This window comes from Apium graveolens, chromosome 7, assembly GCF_009905375.1.
Source record: "Apium graveolens cultivar Ventura chromosome 7, ASM990537v1, whole genome shotgun sequence".
In the NCBI taxonomy this organism is placed as follows: Eukaryota; Viridiplantae; Streptophyta; class Magnoliopsida; order Apiales; family Apiaceae; genus Apium; species Apium graveolens.
In genome coordinates, this window is record NC_133653.1 from 246,207,429 (window position 1) to 246,232,092 (window position 24,664).

The window sequence follows — 24,664 nt, forward strand, 5'->3', positions numbered from 1 at the left end:
CCAATTCGCGAGCGGATAGGAAACATTCCGTAGTTTCCTGTAGGCGTTGATGCCGCCGTAGCTGAGGTAGGAACTACCAATAGGCTAGGTTTTTAACTATTGATGTACCAGACTTATGTATATTATGAATTATAATAATGGCAAGGAATATGTAAATTATTCAGAAACCCTTTTGAGGTGTAATGACTTATAATTGTGGAATAAAATGACTTGTGTTATTTGTGGTATTCATCTCTGAGACTATAACTTGTGGTGTGTGTGTGTACATTGTGGGGTCACAGTACGCAGTAGTTGGTTGACTGTTAAGATTAAGTATTGATAAGGGAAATGGAACTCGTGACAACCCGAATCCCCGACCCCGAATTTGGGGTTGTTACAGAAATGGTATCAGAGCCAAGCGTTATAAACCTCAGAGATGATATGACGTTAAAATAATAAGTTCACTAAGATAATAAGAACTCTTGCCAAGTTCATAGTCGGACTACCTAACGTAGTTGACAGTTTAAACCCTTATGGGAACCCTTATAAATATCATGATAGAAGCGTAGTTCGTTATCGTATATGGTAGCAGGACTCCGAACCCTGAGGTTGAGGAGCAACAACGTGATGATGTTTTATTACTTATTGGAGATCAGATTATGGATCTGATAGAGCGTCTTAACGCGGGACCGGATGATGTTCATATTGAGGATGTAGCGGTTGAGGATGTTGTCCTAGAAGGGATTGTTGCTGAGAAGAATCCCGTGGAGGATCCTGACAAGAATGAATAAAGGACCACTGAGGAATTGATGACTATGGTTAGGGCGACTACCAGAGGTAGGATTGGCCGGTCACCACCGGAGGTTCGTTCAAGTTCATAAAGATAGTAGCCCCTTTAACGCGCTTACTCGTAAGACTGAGAAGTTCGAATGAACAGAGAAATCCGTTATATTTCCGTTTTAATTTATTTTCGGGGCATATAAAAGGAGTTTGAAGGCGTTGATTACTCCACATGGCATCTCAGCGTGTATATGTCTATGGCCATTAATTTCGGATTTTTCTGAAGATATTTTCCGGACATCAAATTTTCTCTTCGGGTTGATCAGAATTTATTTTGGGTAACGATTCCGAAATTCCGCCTTCGTACTTGTGTATATTATAGCATGTTAGTGTTTATATATTTATTTCATAATTTTTAGAAATTGTTGGAGAAGTCACTTTTGGTCCGAGTTTTGGTTCAGGTGGTCGTGTTATTCATTTCTGGAGTATTTATACGTGTAAATATAAATTATTGTGTTGATTGTTGTTGGTTGTGTCGATATGATATCGACTGGCAGTCCGAGAAATAGAGGAGGTGCTGTCCGATTTCCAAGAAAATATTATTTTTAGTTCTGAAGATTATTATTTTTATTATTATTCGAAAATAAATCCAAATTATTTAGTTAATGAATTTTAATTGACTATTGAATTCGAGCTAATTATTTCTTATGATTTAAAAATTATTTTGAGCTTTTAAAAATATATTTAGGTATTTAAAAATCAATTAATATTATTATTAATTGATTCATTCTTATTTATTCTTATTTATTCTTATTTTATTCATAATAAATAAACCGTTCGTCCGTTTAATACGAAACGAACGCGTACAGACTCAGAAAAATATTCCGCTTTCATTAAAAATACTTTTGAGACCCAAATCATTTTATTTCGAAAGGTCGCTTGTTTTACAAGTTATTCTGAGTCAATTATTTATCGATAAATCATATTTTTGACCCGATTTCAGTTTTAAACATACGAAGTCGAACCTTTTGATGAACTGAGTCATATGTGATATGAATTATGTGATACGTGAGTTATGGGTTATGTGTTATGTGAATTACGTGCGTACGTGGGTTAAGAGTCTTGTGTTTGACTGTTTTAATTATTGTGCGGGCTATCGTATGGGTAGACGATAGGGTATTGACGCGTAATTCGTCGAGTGACTATCGATTAGACGATTAAAGTTCTATATTTTAATTATAGATGCGGATCTCTCGAGTTGATCAGGACAAGGTGTTGGATAAAGAATGAAATGGAATGATATTGGATATTTGGCTTCTAGCAATCGCAGGAGCAACATATCGGTGAAGTGTTGAAAAGAAAGACGGTGACGTTTTGAGACAGAATGTCAGAATAGATGTGTCGTGGTGAGTGTGACTAACTACTAAAACCCAAAGGCAAGTATTTCTATCCTCACTTATTGTTCAAGTGATATTTATTTTGAATCGTATCATGCTAGTATTGCTTTCCCTATTCTCAGTTTAGAATCGATAAATGTTTTACATATCGCTGAATTAAATAATTCTGTTTATGCAAGTATTCTTCCGCTATTCTATGTTCAGAGTAGCTAAGTGATTTTACTTATCCAATTATCGGATTTATAAATGTTGTGGATTTTGAGAAAGATGACGTTGTTTTGGTTTTCTGCCCAAGTGAATGGGCGAATAAAATTTATAAGGGTGTCGAGTATTATGACCCCTTTCAATAAAAATGTTTTAAGATTGGATGGTTGCGTAAGAGGCCGTGGCGGGGGTCCAGCATGAGCTATGTGTTATATAGGATATAACACCTTGCTAGGCCGATATGTGCCTTGGGTACCCCTTTGTTTAGTTGGATATGCTTCGGCATACCGGTGTTGCTCCGCGGCTGATCACCAGCGGCAACACACCGTCGTTCGAGGATTCCAATCTAAATTATTATATTGCTTTTGACATCTTACAAGGAATGATTTATTAAGTATTTTGTTTTCGGATAAAAGATGAAATGTGGTTTTGATTCAGTTTCTTATTTTGAGAATACTTAGTTTGTTGTTAAATATCAAAGGTGGTATTAGTACAGATGATTGGTGTTAACTTCAGTATGGGATGTTGTGAGCATCAAAGTTCGTAGTGATATCTAATTTGATATGATAACAAAATAAGTATTAATTTCAAGAGTTCGGTTTTGAGTAAAGTTTACGATTTAATCCAGAATCATTGTTTCATGTTAGAATTGTTTACGATATTTCCATAAACACTGTTTTACGAGTTTTATTCTCGTCAAGATTCAAAGTATTGCTGAAGCATTTCGCTCGAAAATATCAAAAAGAGTTTTGAATACAGTGAGAAATAATTATCCGATTCTTTAATAAATTTTATGATGCAGCAACTATGACTTTAAAAATGTTCTGCTCTAATGCAGATGTCAATTTTATATCAAAACGACCATATATATGCTATAATGATCTTGCTGAGCATTTCTTCCGCTCATACTTTCCTATTTTTAAATTTAACCTCCAGTGAGGATTAGCTTGCGCTAGTTAGCTGCGTAATTCGAGGAAGCAAATAAGAAGCTTTTGGAAGGTGGTTGGTCCAGGGTTGCGGACTAGTGTAAGTTTTATTGTGTAAAGTTATTTATATTATATTATATTATAGTTTTATATTTTATTTGGGCCTAGTATACTTCATTTCGAAGTTATACTAGTGGGTTTAGTTTTGAGTTGGAATTTATTGAAAAGAATTTCAAAAGAAAGTGAATGTTAGGTCACACACACACTGTAGAGGGGGTGAATACAGTGTAAAGTACAATTAAATCGAACTTTAATAACTCAAGTAACAGAAAACAAACTTTATTGAAACAATAAACTCTGTTACAGTGTGGAACTGTTACCTCTCAGTGATGAACCAATATCACGAGATCTAGGGTTACAATGAATAATATTTTTGATGATGATAACACTTATAGTGTAAACCCTATGTCTGTGTTTATATACTACGCAGTTACAAGATAATTGCTAATTGATATGGAATATAATTCTGCTTCCTAAAATATATCAATCAGATATCTTTTCTTCCAAGTATTCTATTTTTTATAGAATTCCTTCTTCATGCATATCTCTTCTTATGTTTGTCTCGATCTTCTTTCCTTTAATCAGTTGATGTCCTTATCTGAACGTCCTTTAGTACTTAAATTCTGATATCCATCTTCTAATGATTATCTCCTGATAATATAAGTATTGATATCCTTAAGTCCTGACTTCCAGTAAGTACTGATTTATCCTGTTTAAGTAAGATCTGAAAACTAAACATAAATCATATTAGCCATGACATTATCAAATATATCTAACAATCTCCCCCAACTTGTAAATTAGCATAATATACAAGTTTAACAGATATTTGATGATGTCAAAAACATTAAGTACAGATGCATGAGAATTAGACTAGATAACTACAACTTACAGTCCTTAAAGCTTTACCAATCTTTAACTTCTGACAACAACTTCAGTCTGTACAAATATCAGATTTTAAGCAGTTGTAGATCTTGACTTGGCTTCATCTTCTGATCTTTCTGATGTCAGGAGTTGTTCAGAGATAGTTCTTCAACAAACATCTTTCAGCATATCTGAGTTCATCAATCATCCTCCTTTTAGCATCTTTAAGTTCTGCAGTATCTTCACCAATTTGAAAGATTGCAGCCCTGAGATCATTAATCTTAGCTTTTCTTATATCCTGATCCAGTCTGATCAAATATGCCTTATCAGACTCAAGATTGAATTCCACAGCCCTGTAACCCAGAAAGGTAGTTATAATCTTAGCAGCGTTGGGCTTCATTTCAACTATATCACCCTTGTGATCTCTGTACTTTGGAAGATATGTGCTGTCAGACTTAACATAATAAAGCCTTTTTTGTCTCTGAATCTGATCCTTCAAATAGTTTGTAGCACTTTCTGTTAATCTGTCATTCACTTGAAGTAAGAATAGTACATGCTCCAGTTCTTTAAAATACTTCAATGGAATGGCATTTTGCCTTATATGATAAACCCTACCATCTGTCATGAAGTACAACAAGATGTGTTCTTTCAAGTAGGTATGGTACACCATTTGTACAGATTCCAGTTGATTCAATCTCTCAGGAGTTGCTCCAATACCTGGTTCACTCAAGGAAGTTGGATCATTGGTAGTGTTCTGTATTCTTCTTTCATCAGCACTTCCCAATCCATTTTTATCTCTTGCTTCCTTTCCAGTAACTACTCTTACTTCAAAACCACTTGCAGCAGTCTTCAAAGGTTGAGTCTGTTTTGCTTTAGTGAATCCTGGTAGGAGTTTCTTGGATTTATCTTCTGATATCAAGTCAACTTGAGCTATGTCAGAGGTTACTTGCTTCTTCGAAATATCAGAACTTACTGTCTCTTGACTCTGAACAACTTGAGCCATGTCAGAGGTTGTCTTAAAAACTTTTCTTGAAGTCAGAGCAAGATCATCCTTTTCATCAGTAATTTCTTCATCCACAGGAGGCACATAAACCTTGATAGGTTCACCAACTTTTTCTTTACCCTTGGATCTTGGATCTATCTGCGGTTGTGATTCAGCCATGGTTGCTTCATAATTTGTCCTTTCTTTTATCACAATGCCCTTGAGTTTTGGAAGAGTCTTTTTACCAGAAGCTTCAGATTTAGATGTGACTTTTTCTGATTTCAGTCTGGCTTCTTCTTTCATTAAACTCTCCAAGTCCATTCCTGGATTTTCCTGAAGAAATAACTGTCTTGACATTTCTTCATCAAGATCTAAAAGTTCATCAGAACTTATCCTTTTACCAGTAGCAGAACTAATTCTTTTTCCAGTATCAGAACTTGTCCTGTGACTTATGATTTCAGCTTTTCTTGATGAGAAACCTCTACATCGACTATGACCTCTACCCATTTCAGGGTTTCCTTGATCATCCTTTTCATCATCCTTCCCCTTCAGTGTCCTATCAGTTTTGCATTTGGACTTAATTACTTTCTTCCCCTTTTTGGCATCAGCAGGTAAGAGAAGTGAGACAAGCAATTCCATTGAGGCTTGGATTTCATTAAGTTGAGATTGCTGAGAAGCTTGATTTTTCAGAATATCATCAATCTGAGCTTGTTGTGACTCTTGAGTCTTCTCAATATAAGCAACTCTGTCAAAGGTAGGTTGGAAGAATTTTTTCTTGTCAATCTTCTGAACTTGTTTCTTGCTTCATTAATTCTTCCCGTAAGTGATGTAACTCTGCATGAGTAGTTGAATGGAGACCTTGTAAATGTTTAGTACTCAATGCAGTGACTCTAAGTTGTGTTTTGAAATCATCAGTATTTAACATCTCATCAGCTTTTGTCAAGTGCTCATCTAGATGCTGTGCAGTTGGAGCACAGGTAACTGAGTTCCATTCCTTAGTCCACTCCTGTCCTGCAGGAGTTTCACTCCAAGGCACTGGTGCTTCTCTTATAACAAACTTCTTAACAAGTTCAGATTTAAGAACAGTTTGTTGAGGTGCATGTTCTGAAGGACCTGCTTCATCAACATCTGCATTTGGAGCAGCATCACTAGTATCTCCAGCATTTGCAGCATCAGAACTTACAGAATCAGTATCTTCTGATAAAACAACAGCATGAGTAGCAATGGAGGCTTCAGCATCATCCTCTAATTGCTGATCTGGTTCCAAGTTCTGATCAACAACCATATCCTGATGCTCCTTTATATTCTGATCATCAGCATCTTGATGTAGAGAAGGTGTAGTAGATAATTCTGGAGTTTGAGCAGCATCAGAAACATGTGTTGTTGATGGATTAGTTGCTGTTGGAGCTCCTAAGTAAAGTAGTTCAGGCACAACCAAGTTCTGGATATCAATATCAGCACTTGTGCCTGAATCAACAGGAGATACAGTCTTAGGAGACACAGATGGTGTGTTGGCCTTTTCAGTAGCAGCTTCCTCAGTTGGAGTTAATGGAGAAGCAATGGCTTTAGCAGATTCTGGTTCTTGTGAGATCAGAGATTCCTGATCTCCTTCCTTAGCTGCTGCTTCCTCATCATCTGAAACTGGCCTTTTTGCCCTCTGTTTCTTGTATCTCTTTGAAGGTATGGATTCCTTTGGAGTTTCATCAACCGTCATTCTTCTAAGCCTTTTGAGAAGCTTAGATCCCCCAATTGCAGAATCCTTCTGAGAAGGAACTTTCTCAGCTTCTTTATCAACAGGTTCTGAAGTAGGAACCTGTTCCTCACTATCAGATTCATCTCTCAAAACAATCCTCCTTCTCTTCTGAGGTGTTTGAGGAACAGTCTTTGTCCTCTTAGGCTTGGAAGATGAAGGCTTCACAGTAGGTGCTGAGGATGAAGGTTGTGCTGTCTGTGAAGTGGAGAGATATGATTTGAGATATGTCCTGAGGGTAGGTTGAGTAGTATGAGTGGTATGTTCTGATGGTTATTGTGGTGTTTGAGATGTGGTGGTTGGTTGGACATCAGGATAAAAAGATCTGTAGATGTCAAGATTAGCATTTACTAAGATCTGTTTTAAAGATTGAGGAATCTGTAAAGGTCTAACAACCTTTTTCTTAACATCAGCATTTACCAAATCATTAAAGGCTCGTTTTGCAATTTTGAAAGATGGAGTTAAGTCAGTGGTAGGTTGGGGTTCATCAGCACAACAATGGTTAAAAATAAGCTGACAAAATCTAGCAAAGTAGACAACATTCCTATCTTCTGTCATCCTATCCCCAATAAAACCTATCATAGCATTTGTAAAATCAAAATGAGTTGGGTTAATGATAGCATACCCGATGTGCTGACTCATTATAGGGATAACATCAAAGTTTGAACACTTATTCCCAAAAGCTTTAGTGATGCATTCAAAGAAGAAGCTCCATTCCTTTCTGATATGAGCCCGTTTCAACTGCCCAAGCTTTGCCAAACTCTGCTCATACCCCAAACTAGCCATGAACTCTTTAAGAGCTGATTCCTCCGGGGTTGAAAAAGTACATCCTTCTGGTAGATGTAGGGCCTTGCGAATTGTACAAGGAGTGACCCCATATGTAGAATCATCCACTTCGAAAACAATACTAGGAGTACCATTTGGACCACCATTATCAAAGTTTCCAGTCCTCCAAAATGTCAGAACTTGTTGGTTTGAAAAGGTTGAAGGTTGGGTCAATGCATACCCAATTTCACTGTGTGCAAGAAAATCTTGCACAAAATACAACTCAGACGGAGCTTCAACATTATCAAGAATTGCAGCATAGTTATTTGGAACAAATTTAGCTCCATCAATGATCAAATCCTTAGGTGCCATGAAAATAATCGAGATTTAAGAGTGCCTGTTAGGTGTTTGATAAAATGCCTATATGAAAAACCAACGTCAGGAGAAGAAAGAGAGTAAAAGCAAATAGAGAGATAAAGTATAAAAGTGAATAAAACATTAGAAAATCCTCTCTCTGTCTTACTTATGCTTTAAAAAAAATGTAACCGTTGGACACCTGTCAGACATGCAGTAATAATGAATAGTTAATGGGCACAGGAAAACAGTAATCATTACTTACCCACTTGCAGTTTTTCAAGGAAAAACCGTTCCACTTACCCAGTAATTCCATTAATCAAGGTAAATTAGTTTTAATTCAAAATTGAAACTGTTCCCACTTATTCAATTATTTTTCACTGCAACACCAATATTCTGAAAAAAAATTCGAGTGTGAATGACCAAAATAAATCAAGTGAACAAGTACTGATAATGTAAAATCAGAACTTAATTTAAATCAAAATATGAAATGGTCATCAGAATATGAATATTTATCAGGATTTATCAATGCATTACAGAACATCTCAGAGACAAGAACTTGCAAAAAAAGAAATTTCATTAATATATTAAGAGAATACATTCATGAAATTTAAATTACATCAAAACTTTTACAAGATTGTCCTAAGATGCTAAACCTAACGTCAACAGCCTTTGTCCTAGCTCAAGAAGCAGGGCAAGGCTGACGATGAAGAAAAATAGGAAGAAGAAAATAAATCATTTCTTCTTCCTACTCTCGACAAACAGAATAGCGAGTCTGATGATTCGCTCTTGCTGGCGGAGAGCTTCCATCCTTTCCTCCTCCAATCGCTCCAGATGGCGATGGTAATCCATGTAAAAGAACAGGAGGTGGGTGAGTACCTCCTGGGGAACTGAATCCTATATCTCATCAGGAATGGCAGTGATGTGCCATTCCTGCTTCCAGGCTTCACAGCTCAGCTCCATGTTGAATGTTTCATAGTTCAAAAACATGTTGTAATTGACCATGGTGTTTTTGATATAAAGAGAATGAAGGTGAGTTTGTGGTAAAAGAGTTGATGTGAAGGCTGATGTGAAGTGGTTGTTTATATAGGCAAAAGAATGCCAGGAGACGCAAGAAAATTTAATGCTAACATGTAGAGTTAATTCTACCTCGTCTCCTTAGATTGGGAAGATGAAAAACAGTCATTGGAAGTGTAAGTCAGGGTTTAATGCGCACAAGTAACAAGTAAACATTACTGTACATGTACGTGAACCACTATCCCTAATGATATTGACTGTTAATATTCTACCCAAACATGTTGTGATTTAAAATGAGACTATTTTTAGATTTTATCCACAAATAAGTCAAGTAAAGGATCAGATTTTAATATCAGAACTTAGACTTATATCAGAACCTAACAGTTATCAGAACATGATTTCTTAACTCAAAAAATGAATGTCTATCCTGGTAAGTCCTCAGACAAATTCTGATATAGATTCTTCAGAACTTAATCATCAGAACGTGCAATCAGAACTTGTCCTCAGAATTTGTGCAATGTGACACAAAAACTGTTCATCTAAAATAACATAGATCACCACGGTAATTTTCATCATTCATATGGAGTGTTTAGTGTGTGCATTAAGCTAGATATCAGACAAAGAGTAAAGTCTGATTCACTTTAGTACATCTTAGAAATAAGGCATAACTAAAACTTTACTAAAAACCTGTCATTATTCTGAAACCTACTATTGAATGAGTTCATGCTTGAGTCCACCTCAACTATTTTGTGCTAATTTTGTGCATCTTTTTAAATTCCATTGTACAGTGGCTTCTCAGTGTAAGTGACGACTGCTTATCAGAATTTATGCTATTATCAGAGTATTTCTCCAGTAATCATTGAGTGTGAAAAGTCACCAAGAAAATATTTTGCTTTTTCTGATGCATATTTACTTAATACCAGCAATGCACTTGGGTCGTCCCTTCCACATTTTTACTCTAGATCTCAAAGAGTACCTGATTTTAATCCTTGATTCTTTTCTTTTTCTTTTGATAAGAGAGGTTTATCAGCACTTAGGACATTCAACAGATTTACTAGCATCAGAACTTAACAGATGAGAAGCATTATTCTAGTTTGTGACTTAGTAATAAAATAGATAAAGTAAACTCAACTAAGCTCAATATCAGAATTTGCTTGTGTCAATAGATTTCCACATAAATAATTACTTCTAACATGGGATCCCTAGTTTATTAAAGACTACTAGGTCAGCATCTAGCACTGGTATCCTCATAGGATTGAATAGTTACATAAATAGACATGTCACTATCAGAGTTTAGAAAGTTACATCAGACAATAGTCAGTACTTAAGCAAGTTTTCAATTAAGCACAGAATACACAAAGAGAATAATTTCTGTAAATACTGATCAAAAAGTCTGATGCATCAGAACAAAACTAAGCAGATTTAGAAAAAGAACCTGAAACCATTCCAAGTTCATTTACCAATCTTGTAAAAGTGGCTTCACACAATGGTTTGGTGAAGATATCTGCTAGTTGTTGATCTGTTGGAACAAAGTGCAATTCCACTGTACCTTCATCCACATGTTCCCTGATGAAGTGGTACCTGATGCTGATGTGCTTTGTCATTGAGTGTTGAACTGGATTACCTGTCATAGCAATAGCACTTTGATTATCACTAGTAAATAGGGATTTTGAAATATGTTAACCCATAATCCAGTAACTGATTCTTCATCCAAAGAATCTATGAACAACAGCTTCCTGCAGCAATGTACTCTGCTTTTGCAGTTGATGTGGAAATTGACTTTTGTTTCTTGCTAAACCAAGAAACCAATCTGCCACCAAGAAATTGGCAGCTTCCACTTGTGCTTTTCCTGTCAATTTTGCAACCTGCAAAATTTGCATCTGAGTAACCTATTAGTTTAAAATCTGATTCTCTGGGATACCACAATCCCAGATCAGCTGTTCCCTTAAGATACTTGAATATTCTTTTTACAGCTATTAAGTGAGGTTCTCTTGGATCTGCTTGAAATCTTACACAAAGACAGGTAGCATACATGATATCAGGTCTACTAGCAGTTAGATAGAGTAGAGAGCCAATCAAACCCCTGTAATCAGTAATATCTACTGATTTACCAGTATCCTTGTCCAGTTTTGTTGCAGTGGCCATGGGAGTGGATGCACTTGAACAATCTTGCATTCCAAATTTCTTCAGCAAGTTTCTGGTGTACTTAGTTTGACAAATAAAAGTGCCTTCTTCATTCTGCTTGACTTGAAGGCCCAAAAAATAGCTAAGTTCCCCCATCATACTCATCTAATACCTTGACTGCATCAGTTTGGCAAACTTCTTGTAAAGGCTGTCATTTGTAGACCCAAAAATGATATCATCAACATAAATCTGGACCAGAAGTAAGTCCTTTCCATGGTTGAGGTATAATAGTGTTTTGTCTATAGTTTATCTGTTAAATCCACTTTTCAGAAGAAACTGAGCTAAAGTCTCATACATGCTCTAGGAGCTTGCGTAAGTCCATAAAGTGCTTTATCAAGCCTATAGACATAATCTGGATATTTGGAATCTACAAAGCCTGGAGGTTGTTCAACATATACTTCTTCCTCCAATTCACCATTGAGAAAAGCACTTTTCACATCCATTTGAAAGACAGTAAACTTTTTATGAGCAGCATAAGCCAAAAATATCCTTATGGCTTTCAATCTAGCAACTGGTGCAAATGTTTCATCATAATCAATTCCCTGCTGTTGAGAATATCCTTTTGCAACCAGCCTTGCCTTATTCCTTGTAATTATGCCATCACTATCAGTTTTGTTTCTGAATACCCGTTTTGTACCAACAACAGATCTGTTCTTTGGTCTTGGCACTAGGGTCCAGACTTTGTTCCTTTCAAATTTATTTAACTCTTCCTGCATTGCTTGCACCCAATCAACATCTTGAAGAGCTTCTTCCACTTTCTTTGGCTCAGTCTGAGAAAGAAAAAAATTGTAAAGACATTCGTTTGAAGTACCTGTTCTAGTTCTGACACCTGCATCAGGATTTCCAATTATCAAATCAGGTGTATGTAATTTAGTCCACTTCCTTGCAAATGGAAGGTTTTCTCTAGAACTGGATGCTCCCCCATGATCCATGCTGTCTTCATTTTCATTTTCTGATGTTCCCCCTGAAACTATGCTCTCTGAGTTGGATTCTTCAGAATTTAGATTTTCAGTACTATCAGAACTTGGCTTATCAGAACTTGACGAATCAGAACTTGAAGAGCCAGATGTATGTTCTGATGCTTCTTGAGATGTGGTAAGATCTTGAGTATGCTCCCCCTGCATAGGTGCATCTTCCTTTGGCGTAGTCACCACAGTTTCAATAACATCAGAGTTTAATCCATCAGAGTTTGCAGTATCAGGACTTATATTGTCAGGATTTTCAGTATCAGAATTTGAGTCTTCATTTTCGAATCTCAGCTGATCATGATCAATAAAATCTTCAAGTCCAGTAATCTTCTTATCATCAAAAGAGACATTGATAGATTCCATGTCCACTCTTGTTCTCCAGTTATAGACTCTGAAGGATTTTGTGGAAAGTGGATATCCAACAAAGATTCCTTCATCAGCTTTTAGATCAAATTTGGATAGCTGTTCAGGATGAGTCTTAAGAACAAAACACTTCCATCCAAATACATGAAAATACTTCAGATTTGGTTTCTTTTTCTTCACCATCTCATATGGTGTCTTTCCTTACTTGTTAATGAGTGTTGCATTTTGAGTAAAACAAGCAGTCTGCACAGCTTCAGCCCAGAAATAGGTTGGAAGCTTTGCTTCTTCAAGCATTGTACGTGCAGCTTCAATGAGAGTTCTATTCTTCCTTTCAACAACTCTATTTTGCTGTGGAGTTCCAGGAGCAGAGAATTCCTGCTTGATTCCATGGTTTTTGCAGAACTCTTCCATTATCAGATTCTTGAACTCAGTACCATTATCACTCCTTATTATTTTCATAGAATCTTTGACCAATTTATCCAGTTGCCTGACATGATCAATCAAGATAGATGCAGTTTCACTTTTTGTGTGCAAGAAATACACCCATATGTATCTGGTGAACTCATCCACTATGACCATAGCATATTTCTTCTTTGCAATAGACATGACATTTACTGGACCAAATAGATCAACATGTAGTAGGTGATAAGGCTCAAGAATTGATGATTTAGTCTTGCTCTTGAACGAGGATTTTCTTTGTTTAGCCTTCTGACAAGAGTCACAAAGGCCATCAGGAGCAAATACTGACTTTGACAGTCCTCTCACAAGATCTTTCTTGACCAACTCATTTATATTGTTGAAATTTAAATGAGAGAGTTTCTTGTGCCAATTCCAACTTTCTTCAATTGATGCTCTACTCATCAGACAGATTGCAGAACCATCAGTACTTGTTGAAAGCTTGGCTTCATTAATGTTACCACGCCTGTATCCTTTCTGAACAACTTTTCCTGTAGATTTACTCACAACTTCACAGTGTTCTTCAAAGAAATCAACATGATAACCTCTGTCACAGATTTGACTTATACTCAGCAGATTGTGTTTAAGTCCTGAGACCAGAGCTACTTCTCTAATGATGACATTCCCAAGATTGATATTGCCATATCCCAGTGTTTTTCCAATATTGCCATCTCCATAAGAAACACTTGGGCCAGCTTTCTCCACAAAGTCTAATAGCAGGGCTTTATTTCCATTCATATGTCCTGAACATCCACTGTCCAGAACTAGGATGTTTTTCCTGTTGCCCTGTAATCACAAAGACCACTAATGATTAGTTTTAAGGACCCAGACTTGCTTGGATCCTTTGGCCTTATCAAGTTTGTTAACATTTGCAGCGGATTTAGCATCAGAGTTTATGTTAACATTTTTCTTATCAGAGTTTACACTATCAGACTTTGAATCAGAATTTACACTAGAAGGAACAATGGAAACTTTCTTTAAAGAAGGTTTTATTTGATAATAATCATAGTACAAACTATGATATTCCTTACAAGTATAAATGGAATGCCATAAACTACCACAATGAAAACAAGGATTTTGTGGCTTATATCTAACAGACTGACTCTTAACTCCTGACTTTGAAGGTAAGGAGTTTATGTTCTTATTCTTCCTGCAAAAAGAAGCCAGATGGTTAGAACTTCCACAGTTATGACACATTTTCCTAGGAGCTTTAGGAACAGGTTTATAATCATTGCTTTTATTCACACCTTCCTTTCCATTCCTATTTTTCCTAGGTGATTTTACCTTGTTTGCATTCTTAACATCTTTCAGCTTATGCTTAAGCTGCTTCTTAGTCATTAAGCCTATGTTTACTTCAGTTGTCTTTTCCTGTTTTAGTTTGTCAGAAGTTAATCCCTTTTTAACTTCTGATTTCTCATTATCAGACTTTACAACTACAAACTTAACAGGTTTTAACTTTGGCTTTTGCTTAACAACAACATGCTTAATTTCTACAGTTCCTTTATCATTCTTATCCTCTCCATAACCTAAGTCCTCTTTCCAGTTTTCACTACTTAACAAATTCTGAGTTGTTCTGCCAGAGTTAGTCCAAGTCCTGATAACCTCTCTTTCCTTTTCTAACTCAGTTTTTAGAGATTCATTCATTTTTATCACTTCATCCCTAACATAAAATGCATCATCTCTATCTTTCTGAGTTTGATGGAACATAACTAACTCTTTTTTCTAAGAAATCATTTCTTTTATTAAAAGCAAGTTTTTCAGAAGTTAATCTTTCATATGTTAAAGTTTGATCTCTATAACTAACAAACATGGTTTTAAGATATCTTCTCAACTCATTAATATCATCAGTATGAAAAGCATAAGTAGTTTGAGGTACCTTTGATTCGGCAGCTTCAGAACTGCTTTCAGCACTTGCCTTATCAGCATTTGCCATCAAGGCGTAATTATCCTAACTTTCAGAATCTGAGGTGTCTGTCCAGCTTTTCTTCTTTGTGACAAGAGCCTTGCCTTTGTCACTCTTTACTTTCTTGCAATCAGGAGATATGTGGCCTTTCTCACCACAGTTATAGCATTTGACATTGGTATAGTCTCCTCTGTCAGACTTTCCTCCTCTGCCCTCAGATCTTCTGAAATTCTTCTTATCAGAACTTGTGCCTTTCCTGGAAAATTTCTTTCCCTTCCTGAACTTCCTGTATGCAATCTTTGTGATCCCTTTCACCATAAGAGCACACAGCTTCATCATCTCTTCATCAACATCCATCTCAGGAAAGCTTTCAGATTCTGAGTCATCATCACTTTCAGAACTTGATGACTCAGTATCAGACTTTGTGAAAAGAGCATTACCCTTATCTTTCCTTGAGGTAGCTGCCTTGGGGGATTCTTCTTCAGCCTTAAGAGCAACTATCCTTGACTTTCCTCCTTTCCTCTTGCTTCTTTGTTCCATCTCAAGTTCATGAGTCTTGAGCATTCCATAAATTTCATCAAGAGTTGTTTCATCAAGATTGTAGTTGTCTCTTATTGTTGTAGCCTTCAAATCCCAGCATTCAGGAAGAACTAACAGGAATTTAAGGTTTGAATCTTCAGGATCATTTCCTTATCAACCAGTGACACATCATTCAAGAGTTTGACAAATCTATCATATAAATCAGTCAATGACTCATTAGCCTTTGAGTCAAAGTGTTCATACTCTTGAGTGAGTATTGTCTTCCTGTTTTTCTTAATCGTATCAGTTCCGTGACACCTTGTTTCCAGGGCATCCCATATCTCCTTTGCAGTCTTGCAGTTTATGTAATATCTGGGATATACCGTGTAATTATTTTTGCTAATTAAATAATTATTATGTGTGTTCAGTATCTATTCTGTGAATTAATTGTTAAGTGTTATTTGTATTTGGATATTCAAAAATATTATTAATTGAGTATTTTAATTTTTATGTCCAAAATAAAATATAGATAATTGTCATATCTTCCTAATTATTTTTATGTTGATTTATGAATTTATAAGAATCATATGAAATTTATAAAATCTTTTTCCGAGTATTTAAAATCTATTTTATCAAAACGGGAACCAACCGACGTCAACCGTTGTTACGTTTTTGGAACCCGAAACTCTTCCGAGAACTCCTATCAAACCTAATTGTAATATTCCGAGCATTTTCCATGTTTCAACTTTTTCGATCCGGCATACGGTTTGTCCTGCGCGGGTCCCGACGCAACATTTTCGATACAATATTCGTTTCGGTAAATCAATAAAACCCGTATTTTCGATAAACGGGAGCTTTTATTTAAACTATCACAATTATCACCTCGTAATATGTGTAACTAGGCGCTGAGACCAATACCGCAGTATAAATTGTACTGATTTGGATAATTATCCCGAAAACCGATACCATTTGGATCAGTTTTTACAAATAAACGTACCGTTTTATATCCGGAATGATCCAACGGGATACTAATATTCCGTAAATATAAATAGCCTTTTTCCATATTTTATTTCGTATCAAAAATCATTTGCAGATAGTTAATTCTTTAATTTTCAGAGAAAAACCCTAATTACATAAACTGTTCTAAGAATCAAACAGCAAAACGAAGGCGTTACCGATCTCTGTTTTCAAAGCTTGAGTAACCAAAATGAAGGATTTGAAGTGTTCTATCAGATTCTGAGCTTTGTTTCACTGCAGAATCAAAGGTTTATTTTCTGGAAATTTATTTATTTTTGAATTAAATTTATTAAAAATATGAATTTTTGTTCGGATGATTGTTTGTATGATTTGATGATTGCATGTTGTAGAGCTTGTTTTCCTGATGATTTTGATATATTATACGTCTGATTTGGAGTTCAATAACATGTTCAAATTTGAGTTTGATTTTCGAATTTTAAAATTAGGGTTTATAACCCGTATGAATGTTCTTAATTGAAATTTGGTGGTTTCTTATTCTGAAATAGATTGATGTTGTGGTATATTGTATTGTATTCTCTGTGAAATTTGCAATCTAGTCGTACAAGTTTCATGAATCAACGAGGTCTGTAGAGAAGGGAGTTGTGTTTTGAAGTTTACGTCGAACCCGCCGGAAACCGGCGAGTTTCTTGATCAAATTCCGGCCAAGTCTGGGGTTATTGATGAATTTTGATTGCAGATATAGGTTCCTGGTGTTGTGTAGTTTAATTCTGGAGGTGATGGTGGTGGGAGGTTGCCGGAGGTGAGTTCTCCGGCCACCCCCGATTTTCCGGCGACTGAAACTGCAAAATTGCAGTTTAGTCCCTGTATTTTTGAAGATGGTGAAGTTTAGTCCCTGTAGTTTGCAAAGTTTTCAAAAATAGGATTCCTGTTTATAAAATATTTAAAAATCATATTTCCTATTTATTTTTATTATAAAAATTCATTTTTAATTTCTGAAAATTCTGAAAATTATTATTTTAATTCCGAAAATTATTTTTAATTCAAAAATAAATCTGAATTAATTAGTTAATTAATTTCAGTTAATTTTTAATTAATTAATTGGTCAATTAATTCGAAAATTAATTGATTTAATTAATTATTAATTGATTTTAATCAATTATTTAATTAGATTTAATTATTTAAAAATGATTTAAAAATTCCGAAAAATAGTTTCGAGCTTTAAAATATTATTCTAAATTATTTCCAAAGCTCGATAATTATTATAAAATTGTTTCGAAGCCAGAATTGGCCAACCGAACCCTGTTTATTAACCCAAAATTGATCCAACGACCCGTTTTAATTCCGAAAAATGTTTTAAAAATCATTTTAAATACCCGAAAGCTTATTTATGACCCGAGACTTCTTTATAAATGACATATCATTGATTACGTGATATATTATGTGTTATATGTGACTTGTTGATTGACTATTGATCTATATATTCAGTGTTTACTTGATTATTGCGTAACTTTCAATCCGATTAATCGGATTTGGGTAAAACGAAGGGTAGATAGAAGTATGTGTTGAATATAATCCTATGAGTTGATGATTGATAGATGCTTATGATATGTGAGCAGAAGAGGCAAGACGTAGGAAAGGGAAACAAGTAGTTGAGGAGTAAGACGATTGTGATTGGAAGCGAGTGCAGAATAGTAAGCTAGTAACAGGCAAGTGTTCTGAACTTTCTCGAGATATTGTAGTACTTGATATCCTGTGATATTGCAAGTGCTTTGAAGCACAGAAACCTAAACCCTGATTCCAATTATTGTTCTTGAGCCAGGAACCATATTCTTTCTAAGCCATTGATTATTGTATACCCAAACACGAACCACAAATCTACGATACTACTCCACAAATACATACAAACTAAATACCAAACGCTGAACTGAATTACTTATATACTCAACCCATGATATCTTATGCTTTGAAAGACCAAATCCTTGAAACCCTGAAACATTGATTCCTTTGTTATCCAATTCTTTCATTACCCAGCATTCAAGCTTTGAAATTACCTTGTTGATCCATACAAGTATTGAAATCCTTTCATTGTTAAGTACTCACTGTTGTTAATGATTCTGGTTATTGTTTATTATTGTTCATTTTGTTATTATGTTAGAATTGGATTGTTTTTATAAAATTGTGGACCAGATTCGTGGTCAGACCATATAATGGTCAAGTTAGGACAATGTGTGCCTTGGATCCAGTAGTTAGAGCAATGCAGTGTGCTTTGCTCGGGGTTAGTGCGTGACTGATCAGCAGCCTAACCTTGGTTTTTAAAGTAAAAGTATAATATCCAATTCTAAATCATAATCCATTGTTCACTTGATATCATAACCATATTCACCTGATGATCATTATTCTCACTTTTGTCATTGTGACTTGCTGAGCTAGTTAGCTCATTTGTGCAATGTTGTTTATATTCTTTCCAGTTAAAAAGGAACCAGTTGGTAGCAAGGATCCCCAGTCCAGCGCGAGAGCTAGGGATTAAGGTTGGTGAAGCTGAGCTAGTAGGCTTCTCTTGGAATAATTTAAGTTTGTGAAAGTTTGTAATATGTTTAATACTCAGTTGAGTTTGACAAGTTGGGATTTGATCGGTATGTAATATATTAGATGTGTTTGGCTTGTGTGCATACTTTAACCTGTTGCGATCTGTGGTAGTTGGTAAGTAGGGTCATTGCATATTATTATTTTCTTTATTATTGTTAGAAGCAGGTTATAAATGAGGTATGTGTGTGGACCCCAAACTTCTGACCCGGGTTTGGAGGGCGCCACAGTTTATTACCCTGTTTGACATTACATTATCAATAGCACTATATAGTAAGTGTCGTACCTTAGCATCCTTAGCAATTGATGCGATATCTTCAGCAGTATAATAACTCTTCTCCTTTGGTACCGTCTTTGCTGCTTCACCTGCAACTGCAACCGCGAGCTTGGTTGGTTTGTGAGGTCCTTCCTTGATTCTATCAAGATATTCTGGATCTGTTGCTTCCAGAAACATGGTCATCCTCACCTTTCATATGGGATATTCAGATAGTCTCAATATGGGAACTCTGATGGTCTCATATCGACTTTGAATTTGTGTTTTTGGAGGTTCTTCAGTTTTGGTGGGCTTAGTTGGAGTTTCTGTTTCAAACATGATTGTATATGGATCTTAAACTGTTTGTATGCTAACAGATTGGATCTGATACCACTTGTTAGGTCACACACACTGTAGAGGGGGTGAATACAGTGTAAAGTACAATCAAATCGAACTTTAATAACTCAAGTAACAGAAAACAAACTTTATTGAAATAATAAACTCTGTTACAGTGTGGAACTGTTACCTCTCAGTGATGAACCAATATCACGAGAGCTGCTAGGGTTATAATGAATAATATTTTCGATGATGATAACACTTATAGTGTAAACCCTATGTCTGTGTTTATATACTACATAGTTACAAGATAATTGCTAATTGATATGGAATATAATTCTGCTTCCTAAAATATATCAATCAGATATCTTTTCTTCCAAGTATTCTATTTTTCACAGAATTCCTTCTTCATGCATATCTCTTCTTATGTTTGCCTCGATCTTCTTTCCTTTAATCAGCTGATGTCCTTATCTGAACGTCCTTTAGTACTTAAGTTCTGATATCCATCTTCTGATGATTATCTCCTGATAATATAAGTACTGATATCCTTAAGTCCTGACTTCCAGTAAGTACTGATTTATCCTGTTTAAGTAAGATCTGAAAACTAAACATAAATCATATTAGCCATGACATTATCAAATATATCTAACAGTGAAAAATTTATTTTTGGAATTTGGATATCTTGTTTCGAGAACTGTAACCTTAAAAGATCTTGGATTAGTTTGGGGTCATATATGCTAAATATCTTCTGCTGGCATTTGTTTATTGATTAAACAGGTTAATTTGGATTGAGGTTTCATAATAACGACCAAATCCCTTGACCCCGGATTTGAGGGCGTTACAGGTTGGTATCATAGCTGAGGTTATAGTAAACTAGAAACGAGAGTGTGTAGGAGTATGTATAGCTATGTGAGGACATTTGAGCTCATATCTATCATCACTTATTGTTCAAGTTTCCTGTTGGACTATCAGATATAGTGCCAACGAGTATGTTAAGATAGGCGCATTCGTTCGAGATGGTTGTGTTGAGCTGGATGGAACTCCGGGAAGCTCCAAACTTCTATGGTGGAATCTTTCGAGGCTACTACGATTCGACGATGATGAAGATTATCGATATCTTTGGAACGTGAAGAAGTGTCTACAATCAGATGGCGAGTCAACTGGAGAGTTCAAATTGGAGATAAATATTAAGACTTTGACAATACCTTCTTTTTCAATAAATTCTTTTGACTTCTCTCAAAAAGAAATATCAGTTAGAAGACATAATCCCTAAGACCAGTTTATTCTTTTTCAATAAATTTTTATCTTTTCAGTTTTATTCATTTGATTTTGAATTCTTTGATATTTTTATTCCGACTGAGATGAACAACCCTAACTATAGGGGACACAAGATATACCTGCCTGTGTGATAGGAGTTGGATGGGACGCCATCACTTGTGTGTATTGTGAATACATGAAGGTTAACCACCTTTAGTAGTGTCTTAATTTGGGCACGCAATACCAAGTTCATTTGATCATATTGATCTCTCAGTTATTCTTTTATTTCAACAATACTTTTTCTCAAATTCAGATTTTGTCCTGTTATGATATGAATTTTTTTTTTCTCTTTATAAGTCAATGATTTTATCATCTCAAATATTTGAAGGTATGCCAATCAAGTTAAGCTGAGTTATCCTGGTCAAATTAAAGCAGGATTATGTGATGGGATTACCAAGAGCAACAGTGGACTGCGATGCGATTAAGATATCAGTGGCGTATAACGAAGCCAGTCTGTTTCTTTACTTCTCTCTCTATTTATCTCTCCCTCTCTCTTTCTTTTTCTTTCTCTTTATCTTTCTCTCTATTCTTCTTTCTCGCAATCAGTAAAAGCAATTCTATTGAGAAAGTGGTCAAAGGATGTGGATGGAACAATAATGCAGAGTGAAGCTCACGTGGTAACTGTGTGGTATAAGGAATTACAGTGTTATTAGAAATTTTGAGAAAAGTTGCGTTTGCAAGATTTAGAAAATTGGTAATAAGACCCTTAATGCTTTCTTCCGCTGATTCCGAGGACGGAATCCTTATAAGGGGGGTAGATTGTAATATCCCATATTTTCAAATATTATTATTATAATTATTTGGATTTGTTTATGTTATTTTTTATGTGAATTTTGGTAAATTATCTGATATTGGAATTGGTGTTTGGGTGTTTATATGTGATATTATTTGACTATTTTAATTTTTATGTGCTCAGAATAAAATATAGATAATTGTGATATTTTTCTGGTAATTTTTGGACTGTTAGATGATTCTATAATGATTTATGGATTTATTAATTATTTTCTGAATAATTACAAAACTATTTTATAAAGCCGGGAATCGTCCAACCTCAACCGTTTTTGCGTTTTTACAACCCGAAACTTTTCGGAAACTCCTTCATAACCTAATCTGGTAATTCCGGACATTTTCCGTGTTTTGACTTTTTCGATCCGGATTACGGTTTGACCTGTGCGCGTCCCGGCGCAAAATTTTCGATACGCTAATCATTTCGGTAGATCAATAAAACCCTTATTCTCGAGAGACGGGATATTTTTACTATATTTTCTCATAGGGTGTTTTATAAGAAGTTCGGTTTTGATAATTATCCAAATATGGTATTAAATTGTATCATTTTTATAGTTACTTAGCGGCTAAGTAATCTATTTTTGGATCCGATATATAAGTGTAAATTCAGTATTAAATTCCAGAATGTTTCAAAAATCATGAAACTTATATTTTATTAGTATTTGAATATTTCGAGAATTTTAAAATTATTTCAGAAATTTTTCGGGTTATATTTACCCGTACGTTTGTTCGTTAAATCGTAAAATGCGGATATGACACGCGATTTATAAATGTTTTAAAAATTATAAATTTTTTATTTTATTAGTTTATAAATATTTCGAGAATTTTAGAAATATTTCGGTTTCATAAAAAAAAATTATCGGACCGGGCCCCTATCGGGACGTAAAACCCCACAAAAAATCGAATTTTCATTTTTATAAAATCGTGGGACTTCCAAATATTTTATATTTTTGCATTTTTGAAATATTCATAATTTTGGGGAATTTTAATATAAATTTTATATTAATTTGATTAAATATTATTCCCCGCTATTTATTAATTTTAGGCTAATTATTTAAATGTTATACTGATTTTTAGTTATAAAAAAAAAACAAAACGTGCAAGTTAACCCCCCAGCCCCCAGCCCCCACCCCCACCCCCCTTATTTGTTTTACCCGCACCCACCCCCCTTCCCATTTTTGTTTTCGCCCTCCTGTTCCTCTCCCCCTCCTCTTCCCATTTTTGTTTTCGCCCTCCTGTTCCTCTCCCCCTCCTCTCTGTCTCTCTTCTCTGTTATATATTTTTATTTATTTTTAATTTTCAAAAATTCATATCTTACAAACCGTTCATCAAAATTTCAATTATTATATATATAAACGATCAGCGCTTCAATACCTACGCATAGGTATATATATTGCAAGGTTTTGAGAAGAAAATTTGCGGGGCATATTTCCGTTATATTTCCGTTTTAATTTATTTTCGGGGCATAGAAAAGGAGTTTGAAGGCGTTGATTACTCCACATGGCATCTCAGCGTGTATATGTCTATGGCCATTAATTTTGGATTTTTCTGAAGATATTTTCCGGACATAAAATTTTCTCTTCGGGTTGATCAGAATTTATTTTGGGTAACGATTCCGAAATTCCGCCTTCGTACTTGTGTATATTATAGCATGTTAGTGTTTATATATTTATTTCATAATTTTTAGAAATTGTTGGAAAAGTCACTTTTGGTCCGAGTTTTGGTTCAGGTGCTCGTGTTATTCATTTCTGGAGTGTTTATACCTGTAAATATAAATTATTGTGTTGATTGTTGTTGGTTGTGTCGATATGATATCGACTGGCAGTCCGAGAAATAAAGGAGGTGCTGTCCGATTTCCAAGAAAATATTATTTTTAGTTCTGAAGATTATTATTTTTATAATTATTCAAAAATAAATCCAAATTATTTAGTTAATGAATTTTAATTGATTATTGAATTCGAGCTAATTATTTCTTATGATTTAAAAATTATTTTGAGCTTTTAAAAATATATTTAGGTATTTAAAAATCAATTAATATTATTATTAATTGATTCATTCTTATTTATTCTTATTTTATTCATAATAAATAAACCGTTCATCCGTTTAATACGAAACGAACGCGTACAGACTCAGAAAAATATTCCGCTTGCATTAAAAATACTTTTGAGACCCAAATCATTTTGTTTCGAAAGGTCGCTTGTTTTACAAGTTATTCTGAGTCGATTATTTATCGATAAATCATATTTTTGACCCGACTTCAGTTTTAAACATACCAAGTCGAACCTTTTGATGAACCGAGTCATATGTGATATGAATTATGTGATACGTGAGTTATGGCTTATGTGTTATGTGAATTACGTGCGTACGTGGGTTAATAGTCTTGTGTTTGACTGTTTTAATTATTGTGCGGGCTATCGTATGGGTAGACGATAGGGTATTGACGCGTAATTCGTCGAGTGATTATCGATTAGACGATTAAAGTTCTATATTTTAATTATAGATGCGGATCTCTCGAGTTGATCAGGACAAGGTGTTGGATAAAGAATGAAATGGAATGATATTGGATATTTGGCTTCTAGCAATCGCAGGAGCAGCATATCGGTGAAGTGTTGAAAAGAAAGACGGTGACGTTTTGAGACAGAATGTCAGAATAGATGTGTCATTGCGAGTGTGACTAACTACTAAAAGCCAAAGGAAAGTATTTCTATCCTCACTTATTGTTCAAGTGATATTTATTTTGAATCGTATCATGCAAGTATTGCTTTCCCTATTCTCAGTTTAGAATCGATAAATGTTTTACATATCGCTGAATTAAATAATTCTGTTTATGCAAGTATTCTTCCGCTATTCTATGTTCAGAGTAGCTAAGTGATTTTATTTATCCAATTATCGGATTTATAAATGTTGTGGATTTTGAGAAAGATGACGTTGTTTTGGTTTTCT